Source organism: Impatiens glandulifera, chromosome 4, assembly GCF_907164915.1.
Source record: "Impatiens glandulifera chromosome 4, dImpGla2.1, whole genome shotgun sequence".
In the NCBI taxonomy this organism is placed as follows: domain Eukaryota; kingdom Viridiplantae; phylum Streptophyta; class Magnoliopsida; order Ericales; family Balsaminaceae; genus Impatiens; species Impatiens glandulifera.
The window spans coordinates 58,760,571-58,778,848 of NC_061865.1; positions in this window are offsets into that span (position 1 = coordinate 58,760,571).

The window sequence follows — 18,278 nt, forward strand, 5'->3', positions numbered from 1 at the left end:
CTTGTATTTAGCGCTAACTCTTCTATACTTCCTTTATAGATGGCCCGACAAAAGGTTGTGAAACAAATTCACTGTAGATGACTGTACATTTATGCCACAAAGAGTCGTCAGTTCATTTAGTTTCTTCACAACACATATTTTTCTCTTTTTGAACGCAATTCTTCTCAAAGTGTAATGTAGAATGTAAAAAAGCTTCACTCTCTTTCTAGTCATGATGTTTTACAAGGAATTAGATAAAAAAAAATCTTATATTTTTCTCAATTGCTAGAACTCTCCTTATATAGTTTTTTTTTAGAGAAAAAAAAATTGATAAAATATTGTTTGAAAGACTCTCACTCTCGACACATTGTAATCAACGCGTTAATCAAATCTACAAAATTTAATTTTAGATTTTTTTTAATTAATTATATATTATTTACTACCATAAAAACTCATTTTCTATATTATGGTGGACCAAATTGAATAAATAATTATGTTATAAAATCAGCTTTTTTTTTAATTAAAATATTTCTTTTTTTGAATTATAATAGTAATATTATACTAACATAATAACTTATTTTAAAATAGTTATAACATGTCTATACAATAATTTTTATCACCTCGTCAAGATAAACATAATTATAGAAAAAAATTAATCTTTAATGTCATTTAGTATTTAAAACGAAATCTTTATTTTATATTTTATTTTAATTAATAAGAAGATGTATATAAATACATTAAAAATGTAAACAATTGTACTTTAAATGGATATTGGTGTAAAAATATAAATTTGAATTCAAAATATTTTGTAAGACGATGAATGATAGTATTACTCTCTAACCATTGTCATCAATTATGGTTAACTAAAACTAATAAAATTAATTAATTCAAAATAATATTATAAGATTTTGTAAATCTTGGAAAATATTTACTACTATAAAAAAAATTGATTCCTTTTGTGATTGTTATTTTAATTAAAATAAAGGAATGCTCAATAGATAGATAAGGAAAGGAACCATCATTCATATATTGTTAGAATTTTACAAAGAAGAATTTTTTTATAGATATTTAATCAAAATATTCATACATTCTACTAATTAATAAAAATATATTATCTTGTGTAATAATATAAATATAGTTTCAAACATATTTATTTTGAAAAAAAAATGATGTTAATAAATATATAATATTAACCACACTTACTCATATCACTTAAACTTAATAAGTATTATTTATATAAATCAAATTTTATTTCAAATAATTTTTTTACTGTAAATCTAGACTGACACACAACCTTATTTTATAATAAAAACATGTATTTCAAAATGAACAAAAACAAATAGAACATATTACAAAGGCTAATCAAGCCCCCATTAAACATGAAGGTGGTAGATTTTAATCACCTTTGGCTATAAAAGACTCTGTCTAATAAAAAATCAATTATAGCCATTAACCCCTAGACTATATTCAATTATACAAATCATTTGTAACTAATTGACCAAGTAAATCTCTTTTGTAAGTGTATCCAATTATCCTTTTTGTAGCCATGATCACAAGAAGTTCCTTTGTAACCCCTTAAGCTTATACATTTTGTAGAAGAAAATAATATGTACCCTTTTTGTAACTCAATTAACCCCTTTGTTGTCCAATACCCTATATAATCAAGATCTGTAATAACCAAGCAATCCTAGATCTACATTCAGTTAACCAAGTAATTAACCTATTTGTAACATATATATTTACCAACTAACTCTTTTGCAATTGTATCAAATAATTTCTTTGGTATCCATATAGATCGACAAGAAGACATTTCTATCCCCCAAAACATGTACCTTTATAGAGAAAAACTATCATTACTCAATTAACCCTATCATAGGGGAAATGATCACACTCAATTATTCCTCTTGTAGTCAATTAACCCTATTGTAGGGAAATGACTAAAAAGTGTAGCATGCCTGACTCTAACTGGGGTTCGCGGTGGTGGAGGAACTGGATCGGATCCAATTCGAGATTTTCCTTGGGACGTATCGGGAAGAAATTGGAATGTAACACACTACTATTGTGATAATTTTTCTTTTAGAATTTCATCATTTTGTCAAGAATTGACAAAGATAAGCTCGGACGAAATTTCAAATAATTCGGTCGTCCTTATCCACATATCCGAGGAAGAAGAGACGAAGCCCGATCACTTGGTCTTTCTATTTGGCGATCCATGTGCGGTCTTTCTATGTTTTGCGTCGCGTGCCTTGGGCATTAACCATTTTGTTTGGCCAGATGGTTGCACGCCTAGTCTCCGCATGGCCATACCATTATTTGATTTGGGAAAAACGGCTTTAGCCTCAATTTTTTCTTCTATTTCATTTTACTTGCAAAATACACAAAATATAATTAAAAGATATAAATTATTTTAGCACATACCATTTATTATTTTGTATATTTTTGAACAAAAAATTATCTCAAATTTTAATTCTATTGATATGAAATGATACAATATTTTTCAAAATAATTATTTGATTTATTTGTGTCCTAAATTTAATCATTTTGGGATAAATGAATATAACATTCTTTTAAAATAATTATTTGTTATTTTTTTACCTTAATTTTAATGATCTTGGGTAGATGAATATAATATTTTTTTAAATAATTATATTTTTTTCTTGATAGACCTACATTATTTGTTTTCTAAAATGATTATTAATTTTGAGTTGGAATTTTAATTCAAGATTAGATGATGTCATACATATTATGACTTGTGATAAATAGAGATGAAGTACTAACACAAACATGAACTAATAGTTATAATAAATAAATTACTCGATATCATGTGATTCTTTGTAACTAACTTCAATATGGATAAAACTTTCTTTGTTGCTGAACATTATCCAAGGGAGGTCAAAGTAACGATGAACGCTGATAACCTTAATATGATTTGTATAGATAAATCAATCGTTATTTGTTACTTTGAACGTTGATAACCTTAATATGATTTGTATAGATAAATCAATCGTTATTTTAAGGTCGCTCAAGTTTGTTATCATTACTGTATGCCATCAATTTTTATCGATAGAAAGTATGTATGAATTTGTGTAGAATTTGTTCTATTATGAATAATTAAATATTGAAAATCTTAATTAGATACATATACTTTTTATATTTTGACATATAGAGAAAGAAAGGAATAAGGCTAAATTAATTGTTTAAATATAAGACAATGAGTTGTATTAGATTATATTGGTGTTTATGGAAAATATTTAAAAAAGTTTAATGAAAAGATATAATGGCAGATACTAATTAATTAGTGAGTGTAGTAAATGTAAGAGAAATAATTTATTTAATTTTGAACTAGTAGAACTTTAAGATATAAAAGTAAATTCTTAATTAATTAATGGAGCACAATTAATTTTCCATTTCTCTTGCTAGCTAGTTGGGTCCATCCTTATTTATGTCTTTATATTGAAAGATTATATTATTCAATTTATTTATATTTTCTCAAAGGACAAATTTTATTTCACGGCACTATTTAAAAACACTTTATCTTAATTTGAAAAATCAAATAGTTTAAAAATTCAACTTAATCAGATATATATTAAAAATATTATTAATTCATTCTTTCATCTTTATTAGGATTCATATAGATTTCATATAATTTGAAATTATATATATATATATATATATATATATATTATGTTTTAAATATTTTATATATTATAAAAATGTTTAATTATAATGAAGTCAAACGTTACAAAATTAAAATTAAAAATATTAATTATTATATTATTGTATTGATATTTTAAAAATATTAATTAATCTTTTAAATATAATTTATTTTATAAAATATAATAAATACTAATAATATATATATATATACAAATATCGAAAAATAAAATTAAGCGTACTATATTTTAAATAGTTCATAAATATTTATTATTTTAATTAATTTATTCGTTATTAAAAGAATATATTATTTTTAAAAAACAATTGTTAAATAAAAAAATACATATTAAAAAGACTTCAACAAAAATAAATTATATTAAAGAAGACATTATTACATTGGGTCTAAAAAAACATATGCAAATTGGAGAATGAGTATTCTGGAGCCATGTCTGCGTAATTAAGGGAATGGGGGCAGATCGGTCTGGTCTGGGATTCCCATGTTGGGATCCATGTAAGGCAGGCCTGCATTTTGCGGCTGAAATCCCATGTTGGGGGGATCCATGAAATGCATGTCATATGGAAATCCCATATTGACCTGTGGGAAATCCATAACTGGAGGCTGAAATCCCATGTTGGGAGACGCAAACTCCATGAAAGGAGGAGGAGGATTATGATATGGCATGTTGGGCGCCACTAATGAGTCAAATCCCCCATAATTTGGAGGCATAAACTCATCTTGGCTACCACCGACGAATCCACTCCCGTCGGCGCCAAACTGAGGGGGAGGTGGGTTGAAAGAGTGGTCCCTCCGATGATTCTCCATCATCCTTTTGACCTCCTCTAGGTTCTGGCCAGTAACTCTATCCAGCTCTACAAAATCATCCACATTCAGCCTTGACATGGCTGTTTGTGGATTTATCATGGATTGGTACATGATGTACGTCATTTGGTTGCGAATGTTCTCTCTTTGCTGTCTTCTCAGCATCTCTTCTGTCTTTCCTAGCCTCTGCCTCGTGAACGTCTCTTGATTGACCTTCCGTTTTCCCCGTTCGGCCTTTGAAAACGTATGGTACTTAGTGATAAGTCTCCGTACTTCATCTATAGAGGGCCAAACAAAAGGTTCGGAATCAATTTCACTATAGATTACGGTACATGCTTCAACGTCACATAGAGTGGTGAGTTCATATAGTTTTTTTCGCAACACATAATCTTCTCTTTCTTAACGTGTTTCTTCTCAGGGTGTGATTGAGAATGTAGGAATACTTGACCTTACTTCTACCCATGATATTTCTATAAGGGATTGGATTGGATAACAAAGCTCTTTTATTTTTTATCAATGTGATGGGATTTTGTTCATGGGATAGAACACTCCTTATATAGATTTTATTTTTTAGAAAAAAAGAAATTTGGTTTAAAAGGCTCCACTCTAAAATAAATACATTGTAATCAATGTGTTAATCAAATCTTCAAAATTTAATTTTAGATTTTGTAATTATTGTGTAATATTTACTACCATAAAAATTAATTTTTTATATTATGGTAAACTAGGATTGAATAAATTATTATGCTATAAAATCAGGTTTTTTTTTTAATTAAAATATTTCTTTTTTTGGATTATAACTATAATATACCACTAACACAATATCTTGTTTTTATAGTCTGTCAATAATATAATAAATGTTTACCACCCTTTCAATATAAACATAATTATAGAAGAAATTTTATTTTAATGTCATTTTAGTATTTAAAAGGAAATCTTTATTTTATATTTGATTTTAATTAACCATTGTCATCAATACTAATACTAGTTAACTAAAACTAATAAATTTAATTAATTTAAATAATATTCATAAGATTTTCATAATTTTTGGAAAAGATTTACTACCATAAAAAATGATTCCTTTTGTGATTATTATTATTTGAATTAAAATAAAAGAGTGCTTTATAATTAAGGTAAGTAACAATCTTTAATGTATTTTTCCTTATTTTGTTAGAATTTTACAAATAACAATTTTTAAAGCTTATAATCAAAATATTCATATATTCTAATATTTCTATAGAAATTTTATTTCCTTTTATGATTATTATTATTTTAATTAAAATAAAAGAGTGCTCTATAGATAAGATAAATAACAATCTTTCATATATTATTTCTTATTCTATTAGAATTTTACAAATAAGAGTTCTTTAAAACTTATTAATCAAAATATTCATATATTCTAATAATTGCCTTGTGTAATAACATAAATATAGTTTAAAAATTATTTATTTTTAACAAAGAAAAATTATGTTAATAAACATAATACTATGAACAACCTTTAATCATTTTCGTAAATTTAATAAGTATTATTTTATATAAATCGATTTTTTATAAATAAGTTTTTTACAGTAAAATGTAACTCAAACTTTTTATTTTGATAATAAAAAATTATACTTCAAAATGAAAAAAAAAAACAAATAGAAAGTATTTCAAAGGTTAATCAAGCAACTCAAAACCACATGAATCATGAAGGTGGTAGATCTTATCCACTTTTTGTGGCCAAAGAACATGTATAATGAAAAATCCTTTATAGCCAAGTAACCCTAGAAATATTCAATTAACCAAATCATGTGTAACCAAATTGACCAAGTAACTCTCTTTGTAATTGTCTCCAATTACCCTTTTGTAGTCATAATGACAAGAAGCCCCTTTGTAAACCCCCTTAAGTCTATACCCTTTTTGTAACTCAATTAACCTCTTTGTAGTCAAAAACCCTATGTAATCAATATCTTTTAGCCAAGCAACCCTAGATCTACAGTCAATAACCAAGTAATTTATTTGTAACATATTTACCAACTAACTCTTTTGCAACTGTATCAAATTATTTCTTTTGTAACAATGTAGACGAGAAGACATTTCGATCCCCATAAACACGCACCCTTTATAGAAAATAAAACTACCATTACTCAATTAACCCTCTTGTATCCAAAGACCCTAGTTAATCAATAATCCATTATATAGTCAAGTAACCTTAGATCTATATTCAATTAACCAAGTAATTCATTTGTAACAATGGGCACGATGACAAGAAAACCTCTAACAGTACCAATCAAAAATAAAAAAAAATAGATTATTCTAAAATTAATTAGCAAAAACATATTCATCTTAATTAATCAACCTCAAATGGTAACTGATTTCAATGAAACCAATATCATGGGAACTCTCTCCTACCCTGAACACCAAACTGGATCCAACTACAAGATAAAAATCTATATAAAACACGAAATTACCTCTTCAATGCCAAGATCAACCAGGTGCTCCAATTGTCGGAGCCAGGGATGCTAGGACACATAGCAAAGGGTGAATTTCATCGACTCCTTAATTCTTCTCCTTAATTCTTCTCCGCTTTGTAGAACAATATCGGGGCAATCCAAAAGAAGAAGATCGATCGACTCTTCCAGTAGATCAAGAGGTGTATGAGGCGGCGGTGACAAACCCTAGGGAGATCGACTTTTTCTGTAGATTAGTAGGCATATGAGGCGGGGGACAAAATCCTAAGGAGATCGACTATGCCTGTAGATAAGTAGGCGTATGAGGCGGCAGCGGCGACAAAACCCTAGGGAAATCTCTCTAATGTATAAATATATATATATATAAATGCATAACCAAATCTCTTTATCTTAAACCAAAAGTTACGTGGCGCATTTTGGTTAGTCAATGTTACGTGTGTGACGTAGACGATCTCCACTTTTTATTTATTATTATATTTTATATATAATTAAATTAAAAACAAAAATAAGTCTCTTCGACCGTTCGTATATAGTCCAATCGCTACAAGGTTATTATGGCCTTGTATTGTCGATGTCTCCAAATGAGTTTAATATTAACATATTTTTAACTTGATAACACAATTAAATAATAATAATAATAATAATAATATATCTATACATGCATAAAAAAATAAACTGAAGGAAAAGAATCAAAACATTATTTCAATGGTTGATCTATTATTTATTTCTATCTAAATTGCACAAGGAGTTTATGAGGACATGATCTATACATTACACAAGTTGAGTACTTCCCGGCACATAAATACCGACGCATAATATGTGTCTGTAAGTTAAGGAATAAAAGAAAATTTTAGTTTGCGGATAATATAGCAGGTTTATGAATTATACCTTTCAATTAATAAATGTTTTTAAATCTACCCTCCTGGTTATGAGTCTTTCTATTCTTATAATGCAAAATTATACATTTAAACAAGAAAAGAAAACTAGTGCTATTTTTTATTTTTTATTTAATAAAATCAAGTTATCATGCTACTATTTTCTATTAATTACTAATCTTAAATTTTTCTTTATTATACATCCTTATAATTTATATATATATAACTTATACCCTATACAGTTGTAACTCATACCAAAAACTGTTTAATAATAAAATAATAAACAAAATATTACAAGTTAATAAAATTTAATGTTTACTCTTCAATTTATGGATAGACTCAATAGTCTTTTAAAAGATAAGTGATTGATATTGACTCGTTGATGATATTTTAGCCTTTAATACATTCCCTTAAATAAAACGGAACGATACACACAGTGAGTTTGTTACGTGATAAGAAAAATAATTTGAGTCAAGTTCTTCGTTGACGATGTTAGTCCGTTGATCATCAATATATATGTATTTGATGATGAGGAATTCTAGACAAATCGAGTGACGTTGTGGGACGAATGAAGAGACAATGGTCGGCATCGAATTTTCAATCGGTAATTATTTTCTCGACCTTTAACATTTGGTTTCTCAACTTTTATAGTCGGCATCGACTTTACAATCAAAAATTATTTTCTCAACATTTATAGTTGGCATCAGCTTTAACGGTCGACAATTTTTTTCTCGACATTTACTGTTTTCATCAAATTTTATAGTCAATATTTATTTTCTCGACTTTTACATTCGATGTAGACTTTAATAGTCGATATCAACTTTTACCATCGGTAATTATTCTAGTGGGAAATGCATCATTAGCGACGGTAGAAACCTTCACTAAAAGCCTTAAACGTTGTCACTAAGAAATATCAGCGACGACAAATAAAACCGTCGTCGTTTGTCGTCAATGATAGTTAACAATGACTTTTAGAAACGCTAGATCCCCATTCGCCGTCGCTGATAGTTAACAATATCAGCGACGGTAGATCTCCATTCGCTGTCGCTGATAGTTAATAATATCAGCAACGGGAGATCTCCATCCGTCGTCGTTGATAGTTAACAATATCAGCGACGATAGATCCCTATTCATTGTCGCTGATAACCTTTACTCTCGGGTTTTTTTGTACATTTTTTGCTCATTTTTTGCCGTGAGCAACCTATATCATATCTTGTTCAACTACGATTAAAAAAAAGATCATTCGTGAATAAAAATCAAATTGTATTAATACAAAATCTCAAATTGTATTAATACAAAAATGTCAATCAATGTATACTATTATTGATCGGGAGGGAGGGGGCATCCTAGACACAATCATAGCGATATGCGCCAGTAGAGCATCTTGTTATGCGCGCATCTCTTCCATTGCACGTCTAGATGCCTCGCGCATTTGCTACATCTTGTTCTGCAACGTCTTGTTCTCCTTGCGCAATGCTTGCGTCTTTTCATGTTGTGATACTCGTGGATAGCTATTGATGCTCGAGAAAAAATTTCCATTTTGATCCACTCGAAAGTTTGTTGGACGTACTCTAGATCTCATCCGATCACCCTCCTGTGTCACTGTGCTCCAAAAGCAGCCTTAAACACTTCGACAAGCAATTGAATCTCTATTAGTAGACTTAATCGCGAAGTCTATAAAATTTCAACTCCTTAAATATAATTTGGATCATTTCGGCGTATAATTATCCAACTTTTATCGGGACTTTCATTTTAACTAGGAATTATTGGTTGGTTTTCAGTTAGGAAATAAAATTATAAAATATCAACAACAAATAATGAAATTAACATCTACCTAGTTAATTACTATCAACATATAACCAATTAATCAACATACTAACAAATTAATGAAATCAATACATATGATACATATCAATTAACACCAAAACACAATGAAAACCTAACCTACAGTTCCAAGTAAGTCATTTCTTTAAAACATGCAACCCTAATAATAAAAACTTATGCATATTTTGGAACTTACCAAATGTAGAATGCCAACAAAAAGTAAATCTTAAATAGTTGATTTCGACCAGTAAAACTGAAAATAAAGAACAACGGATTCAAGTAAACGACGAAACAAGAAAAATAATTGGAGAAAAAGTCGATTTCATTACCTGTGGAAGGAGCCGCAATCGGGAGAGGAGCGGCGACTGAGGAAAAGGATAAGAGAGAAGAAAGAAAAAAGAAAAAAGAAAGAATAAAAAGCGTGTTATTTAACTAACTATCAGCGACAGCATTGCCGTGTGTCGTCGCTGATATAAATGAATATCAACGACGACACACGATAATGTCGTTGATATTATAACTTGTAAGGTGTCATCGCGGTGATAGCAAAATGTTGTCACTGATAATCTTTCCAAATATGTTGCAAGAAAATCAGAGCCTCTCTTGTATAGCGACAACGTTTATAACTAAATTGTCGTTGATAATAATTATCAAGAATAGCGTTACTTTTCCGTCGCTAATATTTTTTATCAGCGACCGTTCATTGGTCGTCGTCGCTGATAAAAAATATTAGTGACGGAAAAGCAATGTCGTCGCTGTTAAAAAATATTAGTGACGACAAAGCAATGTTGTCGCTGATATAGGTTGTTAATAACCCTTATTTCACTAGTGTTATTTTCTCAACTTTTATAGTATGGCATATGTAGAAAATGTGAGATGACATGAGATGATAAAGTTTCAGAGTTTGATGGTGGTGAAGGTTAAGATGTTGGGATTGGTGGAATTTCAAGAATGAATTGTGATAAATGTGAAAATATTGAGAAAATGACCGTGAAGGAGAGAAAATATAAATACAGAAATGAATGATTAAAGAGTTTTTGTCATTTTAAAGGGAAATGAGTTTTTAACAAAAGTAACATGACAAAAGATATAAAATTGACCGGTAAAGGATTAAGTAATGCTACCGTTTGTGGTTGATACATTTTGAATAAAACATATTGATGAGATATGAGTTTTAAAAAGACATCATCCCAATATAATAAATGAATGGAGACATGAGCAAGAAAAGTGAGACTCATTTCTCTTAGGCAGTGAATCTTACATTCGACGGCGCCATTTTTTCATATGTATTTGAACACGATTTAATATATGATCGAAACATCTTATATTCTTCTACTCAATCTGATTGAAAGACTTTGATATGATCGTATGTGTTAACCCTTATGAATACTCTGATACCAAGTTGAATTGATTAGAGACGATAGAAATTTGCATGAAAATAAGAAATAATGCTCTCTCAATAGCTACATTGTTATTGTTTGATGATTAACATATTTACTTACTAGTATTTATAGTAAACGAAATATAGTAAACGAAAAATTAGAATTAAATAATATTTAATATTGACTCTTCAGTTTACAGATAGACTTAAGAGTCTTTTGAGAGATGAGTGATTGATCTTGACTTTTTTTGAAAAAACGGCTTAATGTCATTTTTCCATTTCATTAAAGAAATCCAAAAGTGGGGAGAATCCAAAATGAGTCATGATCAAAGTTATACAAATCCTAGTTTTAATTAAACTAAATGAATAAAAAAAGACAAAAAGTATACAAATTTACAACATTAACAGTCTAATTCAAATGAGAAATTTAATCTTTGACTAAATTTCATTGCCTTCAACGTTGTTATTCTTTTTCTTCTATGTAATTTCCTCTTTCATTTGTGAATATATTGTTTCTCAAAATCAATGTCAACTTTTTTTTTACTGTTCATCTGAACCTTTATTTTGCCTTTACTTTTTCTCTGTTTGCAAGTAATTGGGACAATTTAAACACCCTTCTTTTTCTTCTATTTAACACTCTCTTATACAATTGGTGATTGAATTGTTTCTCCTCACTCTTCTTCTTTGTTATTTCTTTATTTTCTTCTTTTGTTTATTTCTCTTTCTTATCTTCAGATTGAACTTGCTCAGCATCAAGGAGAGAGAAAGCGAATGGCAGAAAGTTTAAGTCAAAGATTTTCAAATGCGGATTCGGCTCAACAATTTACAACATCTAAAGGGAGAGAAACGCGAGAGCATTCTCGAGGAATCGAAGAAGTTTGAAAATATCTAGGATGATATTGTAACTGTCTGTAGCGCGAACATTCAAACGTGGAGAAGAGCCCCAAAAACGAACAAAATTGGGACCTCGATGGGAACTGGAAGATATCATATCAGGGATTCACCAAAGATGTTTTTGAGCAAGATAAACCCAATTTAAATTTGTTTGTAATTCTGATCATTGTTTGTAATTCATTTGATTTTAGACCGTAACGAACGTAATTTTCCTAGGCTTGTCTAGGAAAATACAGAAACTCATTTGATTTTTTTCCCATTTTGGGGAAATTTTTAATGAAATGACGTTAAGTCATTTTTCCTTAAAAAATTTCAAAAGGAGAGTTAAGAACTCAACTTTTGTTTTAAACTAACCCAAGTAGATTTGTATGTATGATTATTTGTTTTCTTTTCTGCATTCTTTTTCCAAACTTCATTTACTTTCCAGTTGATATTGTTCCTGATAGTATAGGTCTTTAATTTTTGGGACTTCATCAACTTTCTCATTGTTTTCACTGACCAGTTTAATAATATTCAATTAAACAGTTGTTTGTTAAATTTTTTCTTTGTTGAGCACGATCTCTCCTTTCTTTGTATGCATCAGTAGTTTTATTTAAAATTGTTGGCCACATTTTATTGATCTTGACTCTTGATCTTTGAACATTGATGATATTTTAGTATTTAATATGTTATAACTAAATAAAATAGCTTTTTTTTTAAGAAATTTCATTTCATTCAAAAAAGATCGTTTAAGCAAGACGACAAAATTGTTAAAGACAAAAAAAAAACGTAGCAACAACACAAACAAGTTAATAAGGAATAAACCTGAAAAAACGTGCTAACAAAGAGAAATAAAAACATTAAAAACAGATGACACTAAATACTAATTATCTAGACAATGTTCACACATTATCCCCTTTAAAGATCATCCAAGAGATCATCGGTTCGCCACTCTAAATTTCCGCAAATGTGGTAATCAAAGAACTTTGAAGAAATCTCACCGAACGAATTTTGTTGTTAAATGATCATTGATTTCTCTCAATCTAAGCAACCCACCAAATAATAGCGACAAATGAAACCACACTTTATCAAAAGTCAACGAGCTACACAAATTTTTCCAAGCCTCTTAAAGCCCACAGGTGTTTTTGGCATAACCCAAACAACCTTCAAAGAACACTAGAACACTAGAGTATATCTCAAATAGATCTCAGGTGGTTTAGTAAAAGAGAATGTGTGACGCATCTTCCTTTCACTTTAAACACAAATGGCATCGGCTAACCGAAATAATCCCTCTAGTACGAAGTCGGTCATCGATAAGGATGCCAAATGTATAGCACATCATTCAAAGAACGACATTTTAGATGGTGTTTCGGTGCTCCACAATGCATGTCAATGATAATAAATTTCCGACTTAGTATCTTTTAAGTCATAACAAAATTTAACGCTAAAAGAATCTTAATTGTTTCAAGCCAAAGTGGTCATCAATATAGTCATCCAAACATTTATCATAAATTTGATTGAGTATAACCCTAAGTAATATCGACGTACTGTGAACAAGTCTTCTTCGAAATCTAATATTTGGTTGAAAAATATCTCTCATGGTCTCAAACATATTGTGAACTAACTTGGAAAAGTATTCGCCAAATATTTATCACCACACCATGAATAATGCAAGCTTACCAATTTTTCACTAGAAGATTGATTTCTCTCTAAAGTCACTCCAATTGTGATTCCAATTGCGATTAATGGCTTTCTAAAGTCCACAACAATAACTAAATAAAATTGTTATAATGTGTTCTATAAAAAAATATAAATTTATATTTTATACAATTTTAAACCGAAAGGCAGTTAGGGTGAGGCGAGATAGGCAGTCGTCTAAGGTCGCCACCTACCCGTGCCCCTAAGAAAAAGAAAAATTGCTTTAAACACAACTTCAATAACACTGTTACAAGTTAAATAAAAAAATGAGAATAATTTGTTTGTTCGCACCATGGGTATGATCTTGTAGGAGTTGTAAACGAGTTTCTAGAATTGGATGAAAGCTAAGCAATATTGATTGAGTGGAGGTAGATGTATTTATATTTTATTATTGATTTTCCTTCACTCACACTCTACAATATCCAAATATTATTTAAATGCTTTTATTAATTAATTAACTTCAAGATTACATTATCTAAAACTGAAGTTTATTATACATATTTATATTACTATAAACAATTTAAAAATTAGTCCATTTTCAATTAAAAAAAGTGTACAACAGTTAAAATGAAAGGAAATTGAGGACCAAAATCTTGCATAAGTGATACTCTAATAATAAAATTATTAGAAATTTTCAAAATGTTAAAAAGATATTCTTATTTATTTAAATTCTTAATAATTAATTTAAAAAAATTATAAATTTTAAATACCGTTAAAACAATTTTTTTATAATGAATTAATTCTCTTTAAAATCAAATAAGAGTTACATAAATGACAAATCTAAGTAATACAAGATAATATATATACCAAATAAAAAATAATAATTGATCTAAATATCAATTTGCATAAATAAATTATAAAAATAAAATTTCTAGTATAAAAGATACAACGATTATGCGAGTTTTTGTTGAGGATTCCTACAAAGACGAACTCATTTGAGTTCTTGAAACGATGATGGTTGAAATAAAGCAATCTAAACGAACCAATAAAACAATATTGGAAGAATTTCTAACTAATATTCTAAGCGGTAGTTAAAATTATCCTTAACCGAGGGTTGGTATGTAACGCCTAAAAATGTAATGCCAAATAAAAATTGATCATCTATATATATATTCAAAATAATAAGAAATCTATACAAATCATGGGAGAACACATGTAAGAGGTCTTCATATGAAATATCAAATCGAGTAACTTTTTATTGGAAAAATGAAAAATAACTCCAAATCTAATTATTTTGTCTCATTTGATGTTAAGAGGGGACGGACACGAATTTGAGAAATTATCAACAACACAATCAGAGGATATGATCAACAAACGACCCGCCAACGGTTGTGAGTATTATTCATACTATAAAAAATCGAAACGAAAAAATCAATCCGGCTTAAACAGAATGTCAGGTCAATCAAAGCACAACATCAACTCAAATCTGAGTAATAAAAAAAATAAGTCACATTAGAAAGGCGAAACAAATTTAAACTTTCTAACTTTTTTTTAGAGTTTATTTTTCTAAAGAGAGAGAGAGCCAAGATGTGGAATGGACTTATAATGAACCGTTATAACAATTCAGACAATTAAAAATTCAAATAATTTATTTTTTTAAAATATATATATATATATATTAAATTAATAAAATTCTGAAATAACCCAACATCAAACAAACTCTTAATGTCTTATATAGGGATAACAACGTCGTGGATCGGAGCGAGGAATGCGTTTATCTTCCCCACCCATTCTATTTTAAAATTTTATTATCATCCCCGTCCCGTTCGGTTTCGGGGAAACCCCGGGACACCATTATACCATTTTATCTAAATATTAAAAAAAAATCTTTTATAAAATTATATAAACGAATATTTTAATATTATATATATTGTAATATATTAAAATTTTATATTATTATAAATAAATAAACTTAAAACTCAAGAATAAATAATATATTAGTAATATTATTCAATTATATTTATTAGTGTTTAGGATAAAATCGGGATGAAATCGGGACATGAGACACAAATATCATTCGTGTATCATTCCGTTCGATTTTTTAGAAAAAAAAAGGCTCTAACTGAACAATTCAGATAAAAAAATCTCGGGTTGTCATCAAAATGCTTCTACTTTTATTTTATCATAAAATCTCTATTTTTTCATGATGATATCCATGATTGTAATGAACCATTCCAATTGCAATTTGCCTGTTCTTTAATTTCTCAATAAAATCACACGAAATAAATTATAGACTAATAGCACCAAATGGACAGTAAAGTTTAAAACGCACAAATATATTTTAAATGTAAGACTTGCAAAATCGTTGAAAATAAGAAATCAACTCAAATACTAATTACTTAAATAAATTATATATAAACTAACATTAATCAATATTTATCGAAAGTCAGCAACATATTTGTTTTGATTTAAGTTAAACACAAAATATGACTAATTATCTGCATGATTATGACTTTTAATGTTATTAAACATGAGCCATCATTCATAAATGTTAATAAATCAATAAGAATTAGAAAATCTTAAAAATTAAAAATACCTATGTATCTATATGTTAGGGCTCATTTGATTTTAGGTCCACCCCTTTTATTTTTATTTTTTTCGGTATTAATGCAATATTACTCTCTAATTTTTTTAACTTTTTTTAATTTAATTTACTAATTGATCCTTTAATTTTCAAATATATATATATATATTCGTTTTATCCATAATTTTCTCTTTTAAGTACATTTCAATTTTTTTTAAACTCACTAAATCTAACTTTTCCTTTCATCCGTGGACATATTTAAAAAAACAATTGATATACTATTTGAGTCTAAAGTAAATCGTTTCCAATAAATGGTCCCCAACTAAAAAAAGAAAGAAAAAATAACAAACAAACTTAAATGTTAAACAAATATATATTTTAATGTGGAATGTTATAACTAGTTACAAATCTTTCAAACTAATCAAAAATGGCATCTCATGATGATTTTCTATTCAAAATGTCAAAGCTAATGGGGCCAGTTGGAGGACTTTAATATCTTTAGTTAAAAGAATTATTAATGTCAACATTAATATGACTTTTCTTAAATTTTATATAAAAAAAAATCTTTTTAATATGATATTTTGAGTATGGATAAAAGTATACAAAAATTAAACAAATATGATTGTTTTATAAGAAAACAAAATTATTACAAAATTTACTCATTACCAAATGGAAAATTAAAATTTTAAATATATAAGTATAGTTTACTAAAAACACAAATATTTACCATAAATTAAGCTTCTCCTCTTTTAAGAATGGTGAAACCTTAGTCATTTTGACATATAAGGGAACATTTAACGATGATAAATCGTTTCTATTACTAAATAATTCTCGAGATCGATCTATATTAAGGCTGTGGTAGGCTTAAACCCACCCAAAAAAAATATTTTAATAAAATAATCAATCTACTTCACTATTTTATTAAATATTTAATTAATTTTTTCTTTTATTTTTCAATCCCACCCAAAAGATTTTTGGGGACAAAAGATTTTTGGCGACGATAAAACATCGTCGCTGAATCTTATTTTTAATATTAAAACAATCATATTATTAGTTTGTATTTATAAGAATAATTCATACAACTAGCATTTAGCCCGTGCATTTGCACGAGTAATAATATAAAAAACCGTGAAAAAAAATTACGGATAACATTTTAAATTTTATTTTTAACCGTTTTAAGTTTATGGGTGGGTCAATCCACAATCCGACCCAAGTATTCATTTACTCAACATCATTATATATTAGTTAGTTAAAAAATTGAACTTATATTAATGTTAAAACGTCCCGCGTTTATCAAATTTGGTGTTGAATTTAAAATATAAAGTCTTTGTAGCCTAGTTGGTTAAAGAGTTGTACTTGTTTTGTTATGTTGCAAGTTCGAAACATACCTCTAACATTTTTAATTTTATTTTTAACCGTTTTAAATTGTAAGGCGGGTCAACCCACAATCCGACCCAAGTATCCAAATTAACCACAGCTCTCGACACGAAAATCCAGACACTTTAAAAATTAAGCATCATTATATATATATAATATGATTGAAACAAATTGTATTTGTATGTATTAGACTAGAAATAAACAACTTTCCAATCATTAAATAATATATATATATAAATAAAAATTAACAAATATAATTAAGAACAACAAGACCATCTAATTGATTATTTGTCTTTTCTTGACTAATGTGGTGGTTGAGTTGGAGCACTCATATATATTAATAATTCTGTCAAATTAATAATTAATAATGTAATGAAAATTCTTCTTAGAAAAAGTTGTTGTCATCAACACCTTAAAAAAACTTTTTCACTTATTAATTTGTTGCCTAATCAATTTTTAGCTTTATTGAACTTATTTGAAAACACACCAAGTTTATCATTAAAAAATAATTATTTTCAAATAGGCCATTACTGGAATTATATATAAATAGAGATTTTGTTAAAGAAAACTTAACATAATCTCTCAACAAAATTGAGATTTTTTTAAAATATTAAATAAAATGTAATAAGTATTTTGTTATTTATATATTGATTAACATTTAAAATATCTCTATATATCATTTTGTTTGATTTTGATCTATATGCATTAAAATTAGTTTAATATGTTATAACTCGTGAATATATATCCATATCATTTTCAACTATTTTTTTAAGAATAAATTTATATATATTTTTTTAAATAAAAGAAATAGATAATGAAATAA